General features: G+C 36.6%; 1 long non-coding RNA gene across 1 annotated transcript; it reads right to left on the bottom strand.

Moving 5' to 3' along the window:
* Positions 1-6122: 6122 nt before the first annotated feature.
* Positions 6123-16641, bottom strand: LOC139119065 (uncharacterized). Its single transcript, XR_011548844.1, has 3 exons — positions 16474-16641; positions 15814-15987; positions 6123-6780 (listed from the first exon to the last, which is right to left on the bottom strand). It is a non-coding gene; the product is annotated as an uncharacterized lncRNA (long non-coding RNA).
* Positions 16642-17711: the final 1070 nt, after the last annotated feature.

Raw genomic sequence — 17711 nt, 5'->3', positions numbered from 1 at the left:
ACTTACTATAGTATATCTGTGTAAAAACTACTATTGAGAATATCAACGAAAAGTCCGTTGATTCTGACCTCAAGTGTGCTTGCCGTCAGAGACTAGCCTGCCGACATTGCTGAAGTCGGAAAACTATTGTTACAGAGGTCAGTTACGTAATCGATGTTGAAATGTCTCTTCGTTGTGAAGACTGTGCCGTTGTATCACATCGAGTATCCTTGTGTCAGGGAGACTTAATGCTGTGCCCAAGTGCAACAAGAAAAGGTTTGGAACAAGTACGAATTGCAGTAGTTCTGACGACATTGATGGAATATCCAGTACAGCAGCAGCTGGTTCATCCCGTCGTAAAATTACCCTCACAATTCGAGATGTAGTCGATTGTGTGGCGGAGTTACCCGTTCATATTCAGAAACGGTTTGTTGCTCAACAGCTGCATCGTCTTCCTCCGATTGACATTGATCATGTAGACTATATCAGTTTGTTGAAAATGGTTCGTGTTATGCGCGAAAAACTGGATTCAGTCAGTGCCAAGCTTGAAACCAAAGAGGTAATCATGGATTCAGCCTGTGATATACCCTCCAATAGCAATGCAGATGTTGTCGTTAATCAGTGTGATTCCGCAGATGTACGTTTTAACATGTCGAAATTCATCGACTGTATCATCAAGAGAGGTTCCCAACGCTGTGCATACAGGCCTTTCTGAGAGTAATAACCCTGTTCAAGATGTGCCCAACCCTGGTTCAAGCGTTGATCAAACATGGTCATTTGTAGTAAAAAAGAATAAGAAGGCAATTTCTAGTGTTCAGCATTCCCGAAAACCTAAGCAAATTGTTCAAGGATCGGGTAATGCTACACATCAATTTACTTTTGCAGAGAAGCAGCCAAGATTGCGAAGTGTTTTTGTAATCCGCCTAACGCCAGATACAAGTATTGATCAGGTTAAGACCTTCATTGACGACAAGTGCGGTCATTCAACATTTCAAGATGGTGTCAAATTAAAAACTCGCTTTGACACATATTCATCGTTCAGAATTGACGTAAATGACAGCTGTATTGATATGGTCCTCTGTCCTGAATTGTGGCCTACTGGAATTTGTGTGAAACCGTATTATTTGATGAAGTCTGAGCTGATTGCAAAGTCGAAGAAAAGTTCTCCACAAGTAGTTAATATCAGTAACAGATAATGGATGTCATTAACCTTGCTAGCTACAATGTAAGAGGTCTAAATTCCTCTCTTGGTTCCCTTGACACTTTGCTTAATTTTTGTGATATTTTATTAGTTCAAGAACATTGGCTTGACAAGGAAAAGTTATCAGTTCTTAGTTCGTTGCATAATGAGTTTACTTCAATAGATGTGAGTGCCTTTGATAGCTCGCATGGTGTTCTCACGGGTAGACCCTATGTGGGCGTTGGTATTCTTTGGCGTAAAAATCTCAACGGTATCTCACCTATCGTTTTTGACGGTGAAAGTCGTGTTATCGGTATTCGCATTCAAATGTTAGAAAAGCCTGATGTCGTAATTTTGAACGTGTATCTACCAACTGCGAATTCTGACTGTGATGAATATCAGCGGATTTTAGGCTTGTTACAAGTTACAATTAATGAATTAGGTACTTACTATTGTCTTATCTCAGGTGATTTTAATGCAGAACCGAAAAAAAAATCAGCATGAATTTGTACTTTGAGATAATTTTGTACAAGATAATAACTTCATCTTTTCAGACATTGAACGCCTGCATCCTGAGACTTTTACACATCTAAGTGATTCATGTTTTGCTCGAAGTTGGCTTGATCATATCATTTTCCTCATCTTCATCTGATAACATCGTTGATTCTGTTAAGGTAAAATATGATATCATTTCTTCTGATCACTTTCCTCTAATGTTCACTTTGAAGACCGCTTTGCTACCTAGGCTCAGTAGTTCGTCACAAACTGAAGCACGTACGCCTTGCTGGAACAAAGTGTCATCTTGCCAACTTGTGAACTTTGAAGTGTTTTGTGACAGACTTTTATCTGAAGTTCATTGGCTTGTACTGACACAGACTGTTGTATTCATTCTCATCTGATTGATACATTTTATAGTGAAATTGTTTCAGCGTTGTTGACTGCCGCAGATATGACTCTTCCAAAAGCCACAAAGTCAAATAGGCATACAATACCAGGTTGGAATACAGTTGTGAAAGAACACTATGACAAAGCACGTAGTGATTTTTTGATCTGGAAGGACAACGGTTCTCCTAAATTTGGCCCTTTCTTTGAATTTATGCGAAGGTCTAGGGCACAGTTTAAAAGGCAGTTTGCACAGTGTAAGAGGGCAGAAAAAGAAATGCGTGCGAATGCCATGGCTGAAAAATGAAAGAGTAACTCCAAGGAGTACTGGAAAGAGATCAATAAACGTACAGGTAGAGTAATAGCTCCATCATCTGTTGATGGTCATGCTGGTGACGCTGAAGTAGTAAATATGTGGAAATGCCATTATAAAACTCTTTTGACCAAAACTGGTAACGATTCGACACCTGTCTTTTCGAACATTAAAGACTGTAATGACATGACTGTGCACCACGAAGAAATTTGTGAATTAGTGAAGAACCTCAAGACAGGTGCATCATCAGGTATGACGGTATATCACCTGAGCATTTGAAGTATGCTCCATATAGAGTCAATGTTCTTTTGTCCCTTTGTTTTTCGGTCATTTTGATTCATAGAACTGTTCCTAGAGAATTGATGACCACTGTTTTAGTTCCTATTCCAAAAAATCCAGGTGGCAACATTTGTGACAAATCTAACTATCGTCATGTTGCTGTTGCAACAACAATATCCAAACTGTTCCAAAGGGTTTCGTTAAATCGCTGTATGGAATGTTTAACAACCACAGATCACCAATTTGGATTTAAACCAGACCATGGTTCTGATATGTCAGTATTTGTTTTGAAAGAAATTTTGAATTACTATAGACGTTGTAATACTCCTGTTTTCATCACTTTTATGAATGCATCCAAAGCATTTGACTATGTTCATCACAATATTCTGTATGTTGAACTATTGCAAAGGGATGTTAAGCCTTATCTCATTAAGATTTTGTCATACATGTATAGGTATCAAGACTTTGTTGTCAGATGGAATGGGTTACTGTTTGAAACTTTTCATTCTAAGAATGGGGTAAAGCAGGGTGGCATTACGTCACCTTTCTTTTTCACCGTCTATTTGGATGATATCAGTAAGAATCTCTCCACAATTCCCTATGGATGCCTTATTGGTGACTATAAGGTGAATCATTTGATTTATGCTGACGACTTAGTTATCATATCTACTGGAGCCTATGGCAGCAGATGCTTGTTGATATATGTGGTCATTATGGTAACAATCATTCAATATTTTTCAATGAGCAAAAGACAGTTTGTATGCTAATTCAACCAAGTATTCGTAAGCTTAGACAAGTTCCAATTTATCTTAATGGTAAAATGCTTGATTATGTTAGTGTTTATAAATACCTTGGTCACTTAATCACTTGTGACCTTAGGAATAATGAGGACATTCAGGCTCAGGCTCGGCAATTTCATGTTCGTGGCAATGCTATAATTCGTGATTTTAAATTCGCGTCTCTTTCTGTAAAATGTCACTTATTTTCTGTCTTTTGTGATATTCCTTATTGTTCTTATTTGTCGAGTACGTTTTCTTTATGTACGTTTAATGCAGTTAGACGAGCTTACTCCCATGTGTTTTGTAAGTTGTCTGGTTTTAAACATTCTTTTATTCAGAATAACAGTGCAATGTTTGTCAGTCTTTCGATTTTAACTTTTGATGAAATCCTTCGGAAAAAATAATTTAGTTTTCTGAGCAGACTCCATCTCTCAAGTAACCCGCTTGTGAAGAGTGTTTTATCATTATCAGAGTTATCAAAGAATGGACTGTGGAGGATTTGGAGTAAGCGTATTTAATTTTTAATTTACTTTCTCAACATTTAGAATCCGCAAATGCATACATTCGTATTCTTTTTATAGACTTTTCAAGCGCTTTCAACACCATTGAACCATATGTTCTCGTTAGACGTCCTATCAATATGAATGTCGATGCCAACATAATTCTCTGGATCAGTGATTTTCTTAGAGAAAGACCACAACGGGTATGTGTAATGGCTACATGTCAGAGGAAATTGTACTGAATGTTGGTGCACCACAAGGTTGCGTGCTATCACCTACTCTATTTTCTATTTACACAGATCACATGAGGTGCAATACTGCAATATCTTGTTTGTTCAAATTTGCTGATGACATGGCTCTTGTTGGGCGACTCAAAAAGGAAGATTCTCTTTCTGAATATTTCCATAATGTTGAAATTTTAAAGAACTGGTGTATAGATAGCTATTTAGATATGAATATTAGTAAAACAAAAGAGCTTGTCATTGGTTGTAAAGTTTGCCCGGATTTTACTCCTGTCACAATCAACGATGAATCTGTTGAAGTCGTTTCATGTTTCAAATACTTAGGTTCATTTCTAGATGAAAAACTCACATTTGATGAAAATACTGACTATATAGCGAAAAAGTCCCAACAAAGATTATACCTTCTCAGGAAACTCAAATCGTTCAATGTGAGTCAAAATATCTTACAAATGGTGTACAGATCCCTCATTGAGAGTGTTTTAACCTATAATATCATTTTGTGGTATGGAAATTTGACTGTCAGAAACAGAAGTAAGCTTTCTCGTATTGTGAGGATGGCAGAAAAAATTATTGGCTGTCGTCAAAATTCCCTTGTAAACCTTTACCAGCTGGCAGTGAAAAGGAAAGCGCAGAATATTGTCAATGATTCTCATCACCCTCTCCATGGTTACTTCCAGAAACTCCCGTCAGGGAGACGTTTTCGGGTTCCTCGTGCAAAGAAAAACCTCTTCAAAAAGTCATTTCTTCCATCAGCAGTTTCAATTTTAAACTCAAACTCGATGTAGTTTTAAACCTCCAGTTGGTCCTTTGTTGTTTCCGTCTATGTTTCAATTTTGTATCTATGTCGCTACCTTGTGTGTGTTTTTAAGCATTTCAATGTGTAATAGCGTCCCTTTTTATAGAATCTTTTGCTTGTTGTACTATTTTAATCTGTATATGATGAGCCTGAAGGCAAATTTCTACATGTATTTGTGGATAATAAAGTAATTGAATTGAATTGAATTGAATTGAATTGAATTGAATTTAAAATGTATTGTTGTTTTGCTATGGATTTTTATAATCTAAAATAAAGATATAATAAATGATAATAATAACTCACTTTAAAACAAACTTCAGAAAATGTTACGTAATGTACATGGGGGCTCTTCCACGATGGAAACCAATTGCCATACAGTATCAAAATAATTGTCAAGACCCCGTCTACCATGAAAATATTTTCAAGTAACTCTTAGCTCCTTCAATCTCCATAACTTGTATCTGTTAACGCAGGTTTATTTATGCGAGAGATTAATCCGCGGCAATGTATTCATTTGAGATCCCCAGGCCAGCCATGAACGATGGCCAAAAATGAGAAAGTTACGAAAGAAAATTTGACAATTTTCACATTCTTTGTCTGGGATATCAATGTACCTAATGGGTAATTATCCCCACTCTGACTTTAATGAGTAACAGTGTTGTAGGGTTTTAGTTAAAGTTCTAATCGATAACAACGTATTTGAAGTTTTCTGAGAAACAAATGCATCTCGCATTCTCCAGACTAATTTTTCCTTAGGTCTTCACTCTCATTTATAAATGAGAGTAAAGACCGAAAGAACAATTAGTGTGGAGAATGCAAGATGCATGAATTGAGTAAGTAATTTGTGGTATCTTGCAGCAAGGCGATGTTGCCGTGAAGCGTGTGGGGGTTCGAATCCCGTTTGGGTTATAGTAAAACATTTTTATAACGCTCTGCTTTATAATCGAGCACTGTAATCGTCACGAGGACATCCGCACTCTTTGATACACGAGCATACACCACACACACACACACACACACACACACACACACACATACATACATACATACATACATACATACATACATACATACATACATACATACATACATACATACATACATACATTATCAAAGCAATGAATGAATCGTTTTACTGGGCGGAAGACAGCCTCAGGGACAATACCACTAGGTTGGACAAATACAAAAACTATATTGACAAATTGAAAACCTGGCATTTCCACGTGCTTTTCGAACATGACACAGTAAACTTCATTTAGAACAATAACAATGGAAATAACATCAAAAGAAGGTAGTGGAGCTTTATGCGAATTACGCCGAATAGGTCACGTAAAAAACACACAAAATAAACGTTTACTTGTGTTTCGTTCGCGATAAGCTTCATCCATTTTCCTCTACATTATCAAGAATGAACATCACAATTGGACATATAATGTAAATTACATTAGAAAATTACCTTAGATGTATAGGTACTGGAAATCAAAAATTGGTGATATTCCTTGTTTTAACTCTGCTTAAAAGATAATATATTTGCTATCTTTATATTGAAAACTCGGTAAAAAAAATGTAAAGCATTCTTCGGTGTTCCCATTAAGCTCTTCTAAAGTTTAACATTCTGAAAATTTGTATGTACGGAACATTCTGCCTCAATAAAGGAATATGATAAATTCTTGTGCACACCATTGTACGGTCCATTGTATTATTGTATTTGTGTAAAAGGTAGTGTTTATTGTACTTGTCCATTGCCTCGCATTCTTAAGAATGATGTTTGGTGAAGGCTGAAGGTACATGTACATCTGGTCCGAAGAGTCCTCCATGTTTATTTTTTAGCTATTAGAGAAAAATATGCAAAAACAGCGTGAGCGTCAGGGTAACAAGTTGAAAACCTTGACGCATTGCTTAAAATTGCATGCGAAACGCAATAATCCAGTCCACTTCTTTTGCCTTATCGTTATTGTCTTCTGTATGTTTTGGTGACATTATACCAGGCCGTTAAAGGTATACAGTCACCTGTAATCTTAAATATGCGCATATATGGTCAAATGGGCGTTCCTTGGTATTCAAAATGCCCTTGTTTGGGGTGCTGTTTTTAAAAAGCGGCCACCCGCTTTAAATCTGTGACTGGTTTTATTTTCTCTCACCATGGTAACTGTGGCAAAATTGGAACAGGTGACAGTATACCTTTAATATTCACAGGCTATCGATTCATTAGATCATAGATATCAGCCTGACTTCTCAATGAACGAGTCATTTTTCAGCTGAACAATAAATTCGACCTTGTGGATTATTTGCCAATTATTATTATTATTATTATTATTATTATTATTATTACAAGTTTAGGGGCTATAAGTATTATATAGAAATAACAGTTCATTGAAACTGTGTTGGAATTCTGAAAAAGAGGTGTTGTTTATTTTAATTTTTCAATGGGGTGACTTCCAATTGTTGTACGTGCAGCGCAGAATTATGCGTCATACTGTTTGGAGAGAGGGGGATATCATTAACCTAAGGGGTAATGCTTGTCGGAAAAGTGACATTAAGCAGTTTAAGCGATACCAGCAGGCCTAGACTTTTTTACTTTTGTGCGAACTTTATGGATACACGTTCAATCAGTTCAATTTAATTTTGTTTTTAGTTTTCATCCATCTAAACTCACGACTATGAAAAAGATTTCCACATAACTCTCTCTCTCTCTCTCTCTCTCTCTCTCTCCTCTCTCTCTCTCTCTCTCTCTGCAGTGAAATTTCTTTACTGCGACCACCGAACCTCGTAAGCGTCATATTGGCATTGCAGAATAAACATTTTTTGCATCTCCCTTGTTTCGCCCTGCCAGAGTAGTCAGGCAGAGATCCTGCGATTTGCGTTCTTCACTGTTGGAACACGCGCAATTCACGCGCACGCCCTTCAGAGAGCATGCGCAATTGAGTCTTTGTGCGCGTGTCAGTAATGCTCGTGCTATCGTGTCGTTGAACAGTTGAATATTGACAGAAACTGGAATTACTGCAGAGAATACTTTTCAGGATATCACATGTGAGTGTTAAGGTACCAAGTAGGACGTTTATGAAAACCCTTTCAGAAAGTTCACGCCGCCTGTGGCCATTTTGTGGAGTATAAGCTTATAAGCTTACGTAACTGCAGCGTATTTCTACTGTACATATTGCCGGAACATGTGCGATGGAATTTTGTGTTTCACGTCGTTCAATCATTCAGATAGAAATGCCGCCCTTCTCCAAACTTCGAAAAAACAGGGTGACAGACTTTGGAATGCTAACTCTTGTATACAATGACGTAATTTAATGAGAAGACATTTGTATTCGAGCACGGCTAGAGTTTTGGATTCGAGAACTCTCATCATGGCGGATTCACTGAAACAGTCAGTTACCTATATTCTCAACAATCCAGAGGGTGAGTCGAACATTTTCCTACGTCCATGTAGCACTTGTGCAAAAATAAGCGAATCCACAGGCCTTTGGCGAATCAATAAATGCGTTTTTCACCAGCTGAAAGGTGGAAAGATTAATTATTTTTGTCGCATGTCAATAGTTTGATACAATATGACTATCGCCTTTTACAATAATACTGGCTATTCGATTGTGCATTGTGCTACAGGTCAAAATCTTATTCCCCAGGTTGATATACATATGTAGAAATTTTTATAGAAACTATTCCATAGCTATTTACATTTCTTTATCACTTTTTGCGGTTTTGCGGTTTCCTGTTTTTTGTTAGCTGATTTGTCAGCAACGCCAAAACGACTAATTTTTGCGGTTTTCTATAATTGTGAGTTGGCACACACGCCAAAACGATTAGTCTATTGCGTTCGTATTTCTTGGCACGTTTAGTCTCACTGTTTACCTCCGGTTGGTTAGCAACCGCAGTTTAATTGACAGCCGATTCTTTATATTTAGGGTGAATTGTTGCAATAAGTGTTTCCTACGACGTTCGCACAAGTGAGGGCCCTATACTATGTCAAGTAGGGCATGCAGTATTAAACGTGAAACATTTATCTTGTAATATTTCCCCCTTGTCTTGGCCTGCTGGATTTAAAAAAGTGTTTAAAGGTATACAGGCACCATGTTCAAATTTAGCCGTTGCTACCATGGAAAGGGATCTAGCTAATCATAGAGTTTATGGGGTCACGCCAGGTCACACTAAAATAATGCACCACTACATGGTCATAATTTTACTATAGTTAAACAATCAGAAATAATTTTTCTTCATTATTCTTCCTGGAATGAGGCAAAGAAATCATTAATTGTAAATCCATAAAATAAATAAGTACCAGTGAATCAAGTGTTAAAAAAAACTGCGCTACTGTTACTGCTTGTGATAAATAATGGTACATTGGGTGATAAGGGGAATTGGGTTCATAAAATTAATTTGAGATACTAGTAGAATTAATTTTAGCACATAAAATTAATTTGAGGGCATAAACTTGATTCGATGAATGCATAATAAGTTAGTAATATACTATATAACACTTATTTGAGATGACTGCATGAAACAAAATTAAAAATGCTTGAAAAATTATTTCTGGTCTATATAAAATTAATTCTTACACACTAAAATTAACGGAAAACATAATTTTGATCACAATGGCCCAAATATACATTATCTTTATTATTATACACCTGCGTCTGCAATCTATGGAGTTTTCTTCGTACAGTAAATTTTCGGTATCAGAGGACGCAGAGTCCAATAACTTTGACGCGGAGTACAATAACTTTTGGTGTTATTGAACGCTATTTGACCTTTGACCTCAAAACACCATTACGTCAATGCGGGGAAATACTTCTAAACATTCGCTACTTCACAACGTTAGTAGTGGTGAATCAAAAGCCTGTGAATTCGGGTGAAATTATACTGCCGACCTACAATTTCAAACACGTACACTGCGCTGCGCGGGTTTGAAATTTCGTTCTGTGCGCTTAGCGTTCTCAGTTTGCTCGCGATCGCTCAGTGCAGTGCGGGACAGGCATCCCCAAAAAAGCTTTAATTTTGATTTTTTCGAGGTAAAATTGGATTAAAAAAGGTGTATAATAATGAGATTATTACCAAAATACCGGATTTATGTCCGAGTACATTTTTAATAGGAATTAGGGAAAAAGTAACATTTTCAATGCCAAAATAGTTACCATGGCAACTTGAAACATCAAAATAAGTCTGGTTTTTGTGTTCTCTGACCCGAACTCCCCCACTAGATAATTTTCATATCAATCAAAGTAACTTTTCATGGGATATTAGAAAAATTGAAATTTTCAACCCCTAAAATGGTTACCATGGAAACATGGGGCAGTGAAATCGATATCATATTTGGTCTTTTCGACCAAAAATACCCTTATGGTGAAATTTTCACGGAAATTGAACCTATTATTATTCGCGTTATTATTTCTATATAATACTTATATTAATTACAAGTTTAGGGGCTATAAGTATTATATAGAAATCTAATAACAGTTCATTTAAGCTGAGAGAATTCTTAAAAAGAGGTGTTGTTTAGTTTAATTTTGTCGATAGGGGTGACTTGTCGTACGTGCAGTGCCGAATTATGCATCATATTGTACGGAGAGAGGGGGATATCATAAAGCCAAGGGGTAATGCTTGTCGGAAAAGTGACACTAAGCAGTTTAAGCGATACCAGCAGGTATTGACACGACGCGAATCGCAACGCGATTCCCAGGGTCTGGACGTTCTTGCAAGCGACCGGTCGGATTTCAGCCTGATCCGGGTACTTTATAGAAATGCACACATCCGTTAATCAAAAAGAAATGACAAGTACCATAGCCAAATAAAATTAAAAATGAAAAATAAAAACATACCGCGTATACTATAGGTCTACCAGCTAGTATATATTCTCTCTGCCCAGGTAGATAGGTGTTTCTTTTGACGTCACTACCCTTATGAATATTCATATCTTGCAAAAACCGACAGTCGCTGTGTCTGGCAGCGCGTGCTCACATGCACAGCGTAGCCTTCGAATGCAGACCCACCGTGGGCGCGCACAAAACAAGTCACAGCGCTAGCTCTGTGGAGAGTCTATACCAGTGCAGCTGACAATATGAGCATGCGCAATTGAGTCTCCGTGCGCGTGAACGTTCAGTCTGGAACTTCTTCGTCTCGTGCGTGTCGTTGAGCTTTTAAAATTATGTGCACGTTGACAGAAACTGGAATTACTGCAGAGAATACTTTTCAGGACAACATATGTGAGTCTGTAAGGTAACAAGTAGGACGTTTAGGAAATCCTTTCAGAAAGTTCACGCCGCCTGTGGCCTTTTTTTGGAGTATAAGATACGTACCTGGAGCGTTTACTGTATTTCTACAGTACATATTGCTGGATATATGCGATAGAATTGTGCGTTTCATGTCGTTCAATCATTAAGATGGAAACGCAGCCCTTCTCCAAACTTTGAAAAAAACAGGGTGACAGACTTCGGATTGCTAACTCTTGTATAACAATGACGTAATTTAATGAGAAGACATTTGTATTCGATCACGGCTAAAGTTTTTGATTCGAGAACTCTCATCATGGCCGATTCACTGAAACAGCAATCGAGACGGTGAGTCGAACTTTTTCCTATGGATAATGTCCATGTAGAACTCGTGCAAAAATAAGCGAATCCACAGGCTTTTGGCGAATCAATAAATGCGTTTTTTCACCATTAATTATTTTTGTCGCATGTCAATAGTTTGATATGACTATCGCCTTTTACAATAATACTGGCTATTCCATTGTGCTATAGGCCCAAGGTTGATACTCATGTGTAGAGATTTTTATAGAAACTATTCCATAGCTATTTACATTTCTTTATCACTTTTTGCTGTTTTGCAGTCTCGTGTTTTTGTTAGCCGATTAACCAGCACATGCCAAAACGACTAATCTTTGCGGTTTCTATAAGTGAGTTGGCACACGCCAAAACGATTAGTCTATTGCGCTGGTATTTCTGGGCACATTTAGTCTCACTGTTTACCTCCGGTTGGTTGGCAACCGCAGTTTAATTGACAGCCGATTCTTTATATTTAGGGTAAATTGTTGCAATAAGTGTTTCCTACGACGTTCGCACAAGTGAGAAATAGATAATGGATAATGTCCATGTAGCACTCTTGCAAAAATAAGCGAATCCACAGGCCTTTGGCGAATCAATAAATGCGTTTTTTCACCATTAATTATTTTTGTCGCATATCAATAGTTTGATATGACTATCGCCTTTTACAATAATACTGGCTATTCCACTGGCAAAATTCATTGAGAGTTGGTGTTAGTTTAATTTTATTTACAAGTAGGTCTGTATTAAACACGAAACATTAAACATGTAATATTTCCCCCTTGTCTTGGCCTGCTGGGTTTGAAAAAAAGTGTTTAAAGGTATGCAGGCACCATGTTCAAATTTAGCCGTTGCTACCGTGGAGAGGGATCTAGCTAATTATAGAGTTTATGGGGTCACGCCAGGTCACACAAGTAATAAAGCACTACTACATAGTCATTATTTTACTTTAGTTAAACTATCAGAAATAATTTGTCTTCATTATTCTTCCTGGAATGAGGCAAAGAAATCGAAATAAATTATTTTATTAGTACGTCGTTAATTATAAATCCATAAAATAAATAATTACCAGTGAATCATGCATTAAATAAAAAAAACTGTGCGCTACTGTTACTGCTTGTGAAAAATAATAATTTGTAAAATAATAAAGGGAATTGGGTTCATAAAATTAATTTGAGATACTAGTAGAATTAATTTTGGCACATAAAATTAATTTGAAGGCATAAACTTAATTCAATGAATGCATAATAAGTTAGTACTATACTATATAACACTTATTTGTGATAACCGTATGAAACAAAATTGAAAATGCTTGAAAAATTATTTCTGGTCTATATAAAATTAATTCTAACACAATAAAATTAACGGAAAAAATAATTTTGACCAGAATGGCCCCAGTTTACATTATCTTTATTATTCTTCCTAGCCTGAGGCAAATAAATTACAATTATTATTATCATTAAAAAATGTTAAAAGTTGTTACTTAGAAATCAATAAAATAAAAAAAAAACCTGAATTATGTTTTAAATAAAAAAACTGTGGTTACCAAAATGGTTACCACGGCAACATAAAAACAAAAATGAACATGGAGTTCATGCTCTGATTAATACACTTAGGAGAGCATTTGCATAGTAACTGGGATTACTTTTAATGGAATTTGTAAAAAAAATTGAAATTTTAAAACGCAAATAGGTTACTATGGAAACACAGGGCAGTAAAAGTGGATATCATATTTTGTCTTTCTAAGCCAAAATAACCCTTTGGTATAATATTCTGTGGTTTATTCGATTTTTACACTGCATATTTGGTCTTTGTAACAGAAAATATCGCTTTGATATAACACATTCTGTTGATCACTTGATTTTAGGTAGAATCTTTGAAAAACTGGTAATTTTTACTCCTGAATGGTTGCCATGGAAACATCTCACATTAAAATGAGTGTGAATTTTTGGTGTGCTAACCACAAAAACCCTTATGATCAATTTTTTACATCAATTAACCCTTTCAGGCCTGACTTTCTGGTAACTTACCAGAGCTACCCCTGTATATAGGGATTTAGGCCTGAAAGGGTTAATAGTTCTTTAATAGGAATTAGGGAAAAAGTAACACTTTCAAGCCAAAAATAGTTACCATGACAACTTGAAACATTAAAATAAGTCTGGTTTGGGGGTTCTCTGACCCGAACTCCCCCACTAGACAATTTTCATATCAATCAAAGTAACTTTTCATGGGATATTAGAAAAACTGAAATTTTCAACCCGTAAAATGGTTACCATGGAAACTTGGGTCAGTGAAATCGATATCATATTTGGTCTTTTCGACCCATGGTGAAATTTTCACGGAAATTTAACCTATTATTATTCGCGTTATTATTTCTATATTATACTTATATTATTATTATTATTATTATTATTATTATTATTATTATTATTATTATTAGTCGCGCCAGCGGCTTACTGACTACGCATGCGCTTATTCATAATATACTATGCGAGTAACCGGAAGTGTACCCTTCTTTCTCATGATGGGCGCCGCCATGTTTTTTTTTTTTGAGTACTCGTAAATAAACAAATACGAAACAAATTACCATTATATAACATGCCTTTTTATAAAATATACCTCTTTTATTAGCCAGTAAATGTTATTATGCACCTTGTCGCTGATACAAAATATCGTTAATATAGATAAAGGGAGAAAACTGTCGTGCATATGAACGGGGGCATACGCAAAGAATGCTGGGATTGAATTTATAGAAGAGCGCCCCCTGTGTCAATAATTAGATCAAAAATTGCCAGTTTTTAGACGGAACGCTATAGTTTCAGCTTGCAACTGGAAGGTGGGCAGTGCGGTTACCATTGCGATGATAATGATTGCATAATACGTCCCTTGTTTAACGCAATAGGCTGTTATCATTGTAAAAATTGCCAATTTTTGTCAAAAATTTTTACACGCTACAGAAAATCTATACCTGCCCTGCTGCAGGGTTTGACGTCGTGTACGTACTTGAACTGCTTTCATCAGAGGGAAACTGGGCATAGTTGTCATATAAACGTTTATGAAGTAACAATTTATCATGAATCAATATAAATAACAGTTCCAATCTTCACCCCTTGCGCGACACCAAGGGCTGAGCCCTATATAATATTATTATTATACAGAAACGATATATATTATTAGTGTTCGCTTATAACAGAACGTTAGGATAAATGTATTTTCGGAGTACAGGTCGTAAATGTTTCCTCGTTCACAAAAGTTGCCATTAAGATTAAATGCGCCTCATGAGAGATATTCGAACATGCGATGTTTTACAATTCTTTTCTGATATACCGCTTTTACGGGCTCATTTTAAAATTCTTAGAGTGCGAAAGATTTTATATAACAGATTTTCGAAAATCACAATTTTCTCGATAGAGTTAACAGGGAATGACGGCCATTTTGAATTTTATATCAGATTCGATAAAATTAGGTAATTGGTTTTTCAAGTACCACACTTTAGACTGTTCCCTGATTTTCATCCTTGATTTGGTGAGAGAATGGTTCAAAAAAGGCTGATCCACATATCAACCCTCCAACTTCGGTTACTATCTAAGAAGTACGGTCGAATGCTTGCACCTCGGGGACAGATATTTGCTCTCTCAAACTTGCATGATACCTTTTATTCTACCAATTGCGGGCATTTCTCCTAATGCTAGTGAAGAAATTTAAAGAAAATTTTCACTGGGTTATTATTGTAAAAAGGTAAAATTTAGTTCGCCCCATACAGTTAAATTAGGGATGGCAGCCATTTTGAATTTCAAGTGTTGGTAAATGTTTGATAATCCGTTTCTTTACTAATGCGACTCCTGATTATGAATTCCAAAATGCGATGATTTCGAAAACAAAAATGAAAGAGTTCAGTGTCCATGAAAGGTCGCCTGAAGAATCTTCACTTATTTACTATCGTAACTTCAGCAGCAATCGGCCAATTCACAAAAGAGAAATTAGCAGGAGATATGGTTAAGTGTTTGACAATAGAAAAGAGACTATACCAGCTAAATCAACCCAATTGAGATCCTTAGAGAGTCTTCTGGCAAAGGTTAGTATATCGACAAAGAGTGAAAAGACGTACTACAAAAAATGAAATTCACGTGTTTGGCGAACGTATGTCATTAAGCCAAATCATTAAAAAAACTTTAAGTTTGGCAACATTGTGATGCCGCATATTAGCATCTCGTGACTTTAAACACATTCCAATTCATGTACAAAAAGTACAGATGGAATCTGCTGTTGCGGTCCTACCGTTTTCTAATTATTTATATTTGACCAAAACTCAAACACTTACTGCGATAATCTATACAGTTTTCACATGAACAGTGATCCCTGGTGTTTCCACACCAAGCAATAGACGAACAGCATGGCTTGTCACTGTCAGGATTACACTCGGCTGGAGTACCATCAGCAAGTCGGAATTTCAGTCCACATCGAAGATCGTCTCTCCATTTCGTATTCCCCTGACCTGTGGCAGCAGGAGATATAATATTTCACAAGTACAGGTAGTTCCATGTTCTGTGTTTTTATCAGAGACGACAGCGCCATCGTGCGTTCGCCTAAATAATCAGAACGTTTACACTGACTTGGTAGTGCTGGTTTCGGTTTGGGCTTTTTCGTTATCGAAGAATGCATTATAATAATCGACAATGCACATGATTGTAAGTAGACTATACCAACTAAATGACCCCAACTGAGACCCGTAGTGAGCTTTCTGCCAAAGGTTGTGACATTGACAATTTCTGATCAGACCTACAATCTGATAAATCAAATTTGTGGTTTTAGCAAACGTTCGTCAATAACCCAAACTAGAAACAGTTTAAAGTATTGTCAACATAATAGTACCACATATCAACCCTTAATCACCTTAAATATATTCCAATTTGTGTAAAATATTACAAACTAAATCATTGTTTGCGGCCCTATCATATTTGACTAAAACTCAAACACTTACTGCGGTAATCTATACAGTTTTCACACGAACAGTGATCCCTGGTGTTTCCACACCAAGCAATAGACGAACAGCATGGCTTGTCACTGTCAGGATTACACTCGGCTGGAGTACCATCAGCAAGTGGGAATTTCAGTCCACATCGGAGATCATCTCTCCATTTCTTATTCCCCTGACCTGTGGCAGCAGGAGATATACATTTCACAATTACAGGTAGTTTCATTTTCTGTGTTTTTATCAAGACGATAGCGTCATCGTGCGTTCGCCTAAATAATCAGAACTTTACCTTACTACCATGGTTGTTGTTTAAAAGTTACTGAACGTTTACACTGACTTGACAGCACAGGTAATTACAGCAACATAATGATGTGTAATGCTAACGTTTGTTGAAATGAACAGTGTAAATTTTCCGATGAATTTCAACTAATGATTTCTAGAAATGCTGTCATAAAAAAGTAAATTACAAACTTATAAGATAGCTAAGTATCGAAAGACCGCCCTCAAAAAGGAGATAAAGCTACGGTACTTAAAAAAACAGCACATAAAAACAGTTAGAACCAGGAGATTAAATCAACAGAGGTTTCGGGTCGGGCTCTTCACTCAGTGAAGAATGCATTTTCATTATCAACATTACACACAATTTTCAGTATACTATACCAACTACATGACACAAATGAGACGCTTAGTGAACTTTCTGCCAAAGTTTGTGACATATTTAAAGGGTGACAAGATTTATACATTTGATAAAAGAATTTAAGGATTTAGCGAACGTTTGTCAATAACCCAAAATAGAAAAGATTAAAGTTTGGTCAACATAATAGTTAGAGGTTATTTAAGTAATAAAGCACACCCAGCGACGGTATACCACGAGATTTTGACCAGTTCACGACATACATACACGAGCGACAGCGAGTGCATATATGAAGTGAACTGGTCAAAATGAGTGTTATACCGTCTCTGGGTGTGATTTATTGCTATTATATCATAACAGTGTATTGAAATTTTGGCGAGAAACGTCAAAAACGGATTTTTGCTCAAGCTGAGAGCTTGCGCGTATACTAACCGTGGTATATCGCCAATATACCACGGTTCTTTTGCCGTCTCGACCAATCAGATCGCTGCATTTGCACCATCAATATACTGGTATGATATAATACCCAATATCGCCTGTTCCTGTGTCATTTGTGCTGCGTCAAACACTCGACTTCGTCTCGTGTCTGACGCAGCTCAAATTATACTCA

This window comes from Ptychodera flava, chromosome 2 (assembly GCF_041260155.1).
Source record: "Ptychodera flava strain L36383 chromosome 2, AS_Pfla_20210202, whole genome shotgun sequence".
NCBI classification, from domain to species: Eukaryota; Metazoa; Hemichordata; class Enteropneusta; family Ptychoderidae; genus Ptychodera; species Ptychodera flava.
This window is presented reverse-complemented; position numbering and strand designations above follow the sequence as displayed.